A 6,704-nucleotide genomic window follows, 5' to 3' on the forward strand; every position below is an offset into this window, starting at 1 on the left:
CTACCAATGAATTACATAAGTATCTCTATCTTTATCTTTATGTTTTATGCGTTTATCACCATACCCATTTGAGTTTGCCTGACTAAGATTTACAAGGTGACCATAGCTTGCTTCATACCAACAATCTCTGTGGGATCGACCCTTACTCGCGTAAGGTTTATTACTTGGACGACCCAGTACACTTGCTGGTTAGTTGTGCGAAGTTGTAGTGATCACAATTTCGTGCACCAAGTTTTTGGCGCCGTTGCCGGGGATTGTTCGAGTATGGACAACTGACGGTTCATCTTGTTGCTTAGATTAGGTATTTTTTTCAGAATTCTTAAGAATGAATTCTAGTGTTTCAAGGTGATGTTCTTATCATCACCAAAGCTGATTGATTTTCATCAATTTAGCTCTTGAATGCAATGTCCTGCTGAAGCTTGTTCAGCCATGTCTAATTTCTTTAGACTAAAGCTTTAGACTAACATTGCATGATTCCTGGAATTCTCATTAAGAATTTTGATACCTTTATCTTCTTTTTCCACTTAATTTTCGAAAATCATAAAAAAAAAAATTTCAAAATCATAAAATCCAAAAATATTTCTTGTTTGAGTCTAGAGTCTCATCTTAAGTTTGGTGTCAATTGCATGCATTCATTCATGTGTCTTAAGGATCTTCAAATAATTCTTGATGATTTCTTACTCTGATCCTTGAATTCTCTTGACTTGAGTGTTTGTGTGTCTCATATGCATTCTCATTAGTGTTAGTAGTATACAAACTGCTAAGTTTGGTGTCTTGCATGCATTGTTATTTGATTCTTGTTGCATTTTGATTTTTCCTTATTATTAAAAATCCAAAAATATTTTTAATTTGTGTCTTCTCAAGTCAATAATACAGAGAATTGAAGATTCAGAACATACAGCAGAGGAATTACACAGAAAAAGCTGGGCGTTCAAAACGCCCAGTGAAGAAGGACAGACTGGCGTTTAAACGCCAGCCAGGGTACCTGGTTGGGCGTTTAACGCCCAAAAAGGTAGTGTTTTGGGTGTTAAACGCCAGAATGTGCACCATTCTGGGCGTTTAACACCAGGATGGCACAAGAGGGAAGATTTTATTTTTAATGCAGACTTTTTTTTCGGTTTTCAAAGTTTTTCAAAATCAAATCTTTTTCAAATCATATCTTTTCAATCATATGTTTTCAAATTGATTTCTTTCTATTTTCAAAGATACTTGCTATCAATTAATGATTTGATTCAACATTTCAAATATGTTGCCTTTTCTGTTGAGAAAGGTTTAATGTTTGAATCATATCTTTTCTTGTTAGCCAAGTTTTTAATTTTCAAAATCAAATCTTTTTAAAATGTTTTTCAAATCATATCTTCTCAATCACATCTTTTTAAAACTAATCACATCTTCTTAACCACATCTTTTTCAAAATAGTTTTCAACCAAATCTTTTTGATTTCTAATTTCAAAATCTTTTTCAAAAATCACTTGATTTCTTTCCCACTTTCATTTTCGAAAATCAATTAGTGTTTTTCAAAAATGTTTTCAAAATCTTTTACTTAATTTTCGAAAATTACTTCCCTTCTTCTCACATCTTTCTATTTATGGACTAACACTATTCCTTAATGCAAAATTTGAACTCCATCTCCTTTGATAAGTTCGAATTTTCTACTTCTGTCTTCTACTTTTCTTTTTCTCTGACACCTAAAGGAATCTCTATACTGTGACATAGAGGATTCCACATTTTCTTGTTCCCTTCTCTTTCTTATGAGCAGGAGCAAGGACAAAAGCATTCTTGTTGAGGCTGATCCTGAACCCGAAAGGACCTTGAAGCGAAAGCTAAGAGAAGCCAAGGCACAACTCCCTGTAGAGGACCTAACCGAATTCTTCAAAGAAGAAGAACACATGGCAGCCGAAAACAACAACAATGCCAACAATGCAAGGAAGGTGCTGGGTGACTTTACTGCACCTACTCCCGACTTCTATGGGAGAGGCATCTCTATCCCTGCCATTGGAGCAAACAACTTTGAGCTTAAGCCTCAATTAGTTTCTCTAATGCAACAGAATTGCAAGTTCCATGGACTTCCATTGGAAGATCCTCATCAGTTTTTAGCTGAATTCTTGCAAATCTGTAACACAGTCAAGACTAATGGGGTTGACCCTGAGGTCTACAGACTTATGCTATTCCCTTTTGCTGTAAGAGACAGAGCTAGAACATGGTTGGACTCTCAACTTAAAGAAAGCCTGGACTCTTGGGAAAAGCTAGTCAATGCCTTCTTGGCAAAATTCTTTCCACCTCAAAAATTGAGTAAGCTTAGAGTGGAAGTCCAAACCTTCAGACAGAAGGAAGGAGAATCCCTCTATGAAGCTTGGGAAAGATACAAACAATTAATCAGAAAGTGTCCCACTGATATGCTTTCTGAATGGAGCATCATAGGTATTTTCTATGATGGTCTCTCTGAACTATCCAAAATGTCTTTGGATAGCTCTGCTGGAGGCTCTCTTCATCTGAAGAAGACGCCTACAGAAGCTCAAGAGCTGATTGAAATGGTTGCAAATAACCAATTCATGTACACTCCTGAAAGAAATCCTGTGAACAATGGGACTAGTCAGAAGAAAGGAGTTCTTGAGATTGACACTCTGAATGCCATATTGGCTCAGAACAAAATATTGACCCAACAAGTCAATATGATTTCTCAAAGTCTGTCTGGAATGCAAAATGCACCAAGCAGTACTAAGGAGGCTTCATCTGAGGAAGAAGCTTGTGATCCTGAGAACCCTTCAATGGAAGAGGTGAATTACATGGGAGAATCCTATGGAAACACCTATAATCCTTCATGGAGAAATCATCCAAACTTCTCATGGAAGGACCAACAGAGACCTCAACAAGGTTTCAACAATAATAATGGTGGAAGAAACAGGTTTAGCAATAGCAAGTCTTTTCCATCATCTTCTCAGCAACAGACAGAGAGTTCTAAGCAGAATACCTCTGACTTAGCAACCATGGTCTCTGATCTAATCAAAACCACTCAAAGTTTCATGACTGAAACAAGGTCCTCCATTAGAAACTTGGAGGCACAAGTGGGACAGCTGAGCAAGAAAATTACTGAACTCCCTCCTAGTACTCTTCCAAGCAATACAGAAGAAAATCCAAAAGGAGAGTGCAAGGCCATCAACATGGCCGAATTTTGGGAGGAAGGAGAGGCAGTGAACGCCACTGAGGAAGACCTCAATGGACGTCCACTGGCCTCCAATGAGTTCCCCAATGAGGAACCATGGGAATCTGAGGCTCAAAATGAGACCATAGAGATTCCATTGGACTTACTTCTGCCATTCATGAGCTCTAATGAGTATTCTTCCTCTGAAGAGGATGAGTATGTCACTGAAGAGCAAGTTGCTAAATATCTTGGAGCAATCATGAAGCTAAATGACAAGTTATTTGGAAATGAGACTTGGGAGGATGAAGCCCCTTTGCTCACCAAAGAACTGGATAACTTGTCTAGGCAGAAACTGCCTCAAAAGAGACAGGATCCTGGGAAGTTTTCAATACCTTGTACCATAGGCACCATGACTTTCAAGAAGGCCTTGTGTGACTTAGGGTCAAGTGTAAACCTCATGCCTCTCTCTGTAATGGAGAAGTTAGGGATCTCTGAGGTGCAAGCTGCAAAAATCTCACTAGAGATGGCAGATAATTCAAGAAAACAAGCCTATGGACTTGTAGAGGATGTTCTGGTTAAAGTTGAAGACCATTACATCCCTACTGATTTCATAGTCCTAGAGACTGGGAAGTGCATGGATGAATCCATCATCCTTGGCAGACCCTTCCTAGCCACAGCAAGGGCTGTGATTGATGTTGATAGAGGAGAGTTGATCATTCAAGTGAATGAAGAATCCTTGGTGTTTAAGGCTCAAGGATATCCCTCTGTCATCATGGAGAGGAAGCATGAAGAGCTTCTCTCAAAACTGAGCCAAACAGAGCCCCCACAGTCAAACTCTAAGTTTGGTGTTGGGAGGCCACAACCAACTTCTAAGTTTGGTGTTGAAACCCCACATTCAAACTCTAAGTTTGGTGTTGGGAGGTTCCAACATAGCTCTGAGCATTTCTGAGGCTCCATGAGAGTCCTCTGTCAAGCTAATGACACTAAAGAAGCGCTTGTTGGGAGGCAACCCAATGTTTTATAATTAACTATTTTCTTTTGTTATTTTATGTCTTTTGTAGGTTGATGATCATGAGAAGTCACAAAATCAATGAAAAAAGCAAAAACAGAATGAAAAACAGAAAGAAAAACAGCACACCCTGGAGGACGCACCTACTGGCGTTTAAACGCCAGTAAGGTTAGCAGATGGGCGTTTAACGCCCAGTCTGGCACCATTCTGGGCGTTTAACGCCAGAAAGGGGCACCAGACTGGCGTTAAACGCCAGAAAAGGGCAAGAAGCTGGCGTTAAACGCCAGAAATGGGCACCAGCCCGGCGTTTAACGCCAGAAATGGCTAAAAACGCAATTTTGCTTGCCATTTGGTGCAGGGATGACTTTTCCTTGACACCTCAGGATCTGTGGACCCCACAGGATCCCCACCTACCCCACCACTCTCTCTCTTCTTCACCCATTCACCAATCACCTCAACACCTCTTCCCCAAAAACCCTTCACCTATCAAATCCCATCTTTCTCTTCACTACTCACATCCATCCTTCATAAAACCCTACCTACCTCACCATTCAAATTCAAACCACTTTCCCACCCAAACCCACCCTCACTTGACCGAACCTTACCCTTCCCCTTCTCCTATATAAACCCATCTTCACTCCTTCATTTTCATACAACCTACACACCACTTCTTCCCCTTCTTGGCCGAAAACAAAAGCCATTCCCATCTTCCTCATTTCTTCTTCTTCTACTCTCTTCTTTCTTATTTTGCTCAAGGACGAGCAAACCTTTTAAGTTTGGTGTGGTAAAAGCATTGCTTTTTGTTTTTCCATAACCATTTATGGCATCCAAGGCCGGAGAAACCTCTAGAAAGAGGAAAGGGAAGGCAAAAGCTTCCACCTCCGAGTCATGGGAGATGGAGAGATTCATCTCAAGGGATGCACTTTCCTCCACAAAACTATTGGGAGCAACTGAACACCTCCCTAGGAGAATTGAGTTCCAACATGGGACAACTAAGGGTGGAGCACCAAGAACATTCCATTCTCCTCCATGAAATTAGAGAAGATCAAAGAATCATGAGAGAGGAGCAACAAAGACAAGGAAGAGACATTGAGGAGCTCAAGCACTCCATAAGATCTTCAAGAGGAAGAACAAGCCGCCATCACTAAGGTGGACCCGTTCTTTAATTTCCTTGTTCTTTATTTTCCTGTTTTTCGAATTTTATGCTTATGTTTATCCATGTTTGTGTCTTGTGATCATTAGTGTCTTAGTGTCTATGCCTTAAAGTTATGAATGTCCTATGAATCCATCACCTCTCTTAAATGAAAAATGTTTTTATTACAAAAGAACAAGAAGTACAGGATTTCGAATTCATCTTTAAAACTAGCTTAATTATTTTGATGTGGTGACAATACTTTTTGTTCTCTGAATGTATGCTTGAACAGTGCATATGTCTTTTGAATTTGTTGTTCATGAATGTTAAAATTGTTGGCTCTTGAAAGAATGATGAAAAAGGAGACATGTTACTGAGGATCTGAAAAATCATAAAAATGATTCTTAAAGCAAGAAAAAGCAGTGAATACAAAAAAAAAAGAAAAAAAAGAGAAAAGAGAAGGAGAAAAAAACGAAAAAAGAAAAAAAAAGAAGAAAAAGAGAAATAAAGTTGTGATCCAAGGCAAAAAGAGTGTGCTTAAGAACCCTGGACACCTCTAGTTGGGGACTCTAGCAAAGCTGAGTCACAATCTGAAAAGGTTCACCCAATTATGTGTCTGTGGCATGTATGTATCCAGTGGTAATACTGGAAGACAGAGTGCTTTGGGCCACGGCCAAGACTCAATAAGTAGTTGTGTTCAAGAATCATCATACTTAACTAGGAGAATCAATAACACTATCTGGATTCTGAGTTCCTAAAGAAGCAAATCATTCTGAATTTCAAAGGATAAAGTGAGATGCCAAAACTATTCAGAGGCAAAAAGCTAAAAGTCCCACTCATCTAATTGGAGCCAAGTTTCATTGATAATTTGGAGTCTATAGTATATTCTCTTCTTTTTATCTTATTTGATTTTCAGTTGCTTGAGGACAAGCAACAATTTAAGTTTGGTGTTGTGATGAGCGGATAATTTATACGCTTTTTGGCATTGTTTTTAGTATGTTTTTAGTATGATCTAGTTAGTTTTTAGTATATTTTTATTAGTTTTTAGTTAAAATTCACTTTTCTGGACTTTACTATGAGTTTGTGTGTTTTTCTATGATTTCAGGTATTTTCTGGCTGAAATTGAGAGACCTGAGCAAAAATCTGATTCAGAGACTGAAAAGGACTGCAGATGCTGTTGGATTCTGACCTCCCTGCACTCGAAGTGGATTTTATGGAGCTACAGAAGCCCAATTGGCGCGCTCTCAACGGCGTTGGAAAGTAGACATCCTGGGCTTTCCAGCAATATATGATAGTCCATACTTTGCCCAAGATTTGATGGCCCAAACCGGCGTTCAAAGTCACCCTCAGAATTCCTTGCGTTAAACGCCGGAACTGGCACAAGAATGGGAGTTAAACGCCCAAACTGGCACAAAAGCTGG

At 39.2% G+C, this 6,704-nt stretch overlaps 1 non-coding gene across 1 annotated transcript; it reads right to left on the reverse strand.

The window, feature by feature from the left end:
* Nucleotides 1–2,294: 2,294 nt before the first annotated feature.
* LOC112713612 (small nucleolar RNA R71) lies at nucleotides 2,295–2,402 on the reverse strand. Its single transcript, XR_003158587.1, has one exon. It is a non-coding gene; the product is annotated as a small nucleolar RNA R71 (small nucleolar RNA).
* Between the last annotated feature and the right edge of the window lie 4,302 nt (nucleotides 2,403–6,704).

Source organism: Arachis hypogaea, chromosome 1 (assembly GCF_003086295.3).
Source record: "Arachis hypogaea cultivar Tifrunner chromosome 1, arahy.Tifrunner.gnm2.J5K5, whole genome shotgun sequence".
Taxonomy (NCBI): Eukaryota; Viridiplantae; Streptophyta; class Magnoliopsida; order Fabales; family Fabaceae; genus Arachis; species Arachis hypogaea.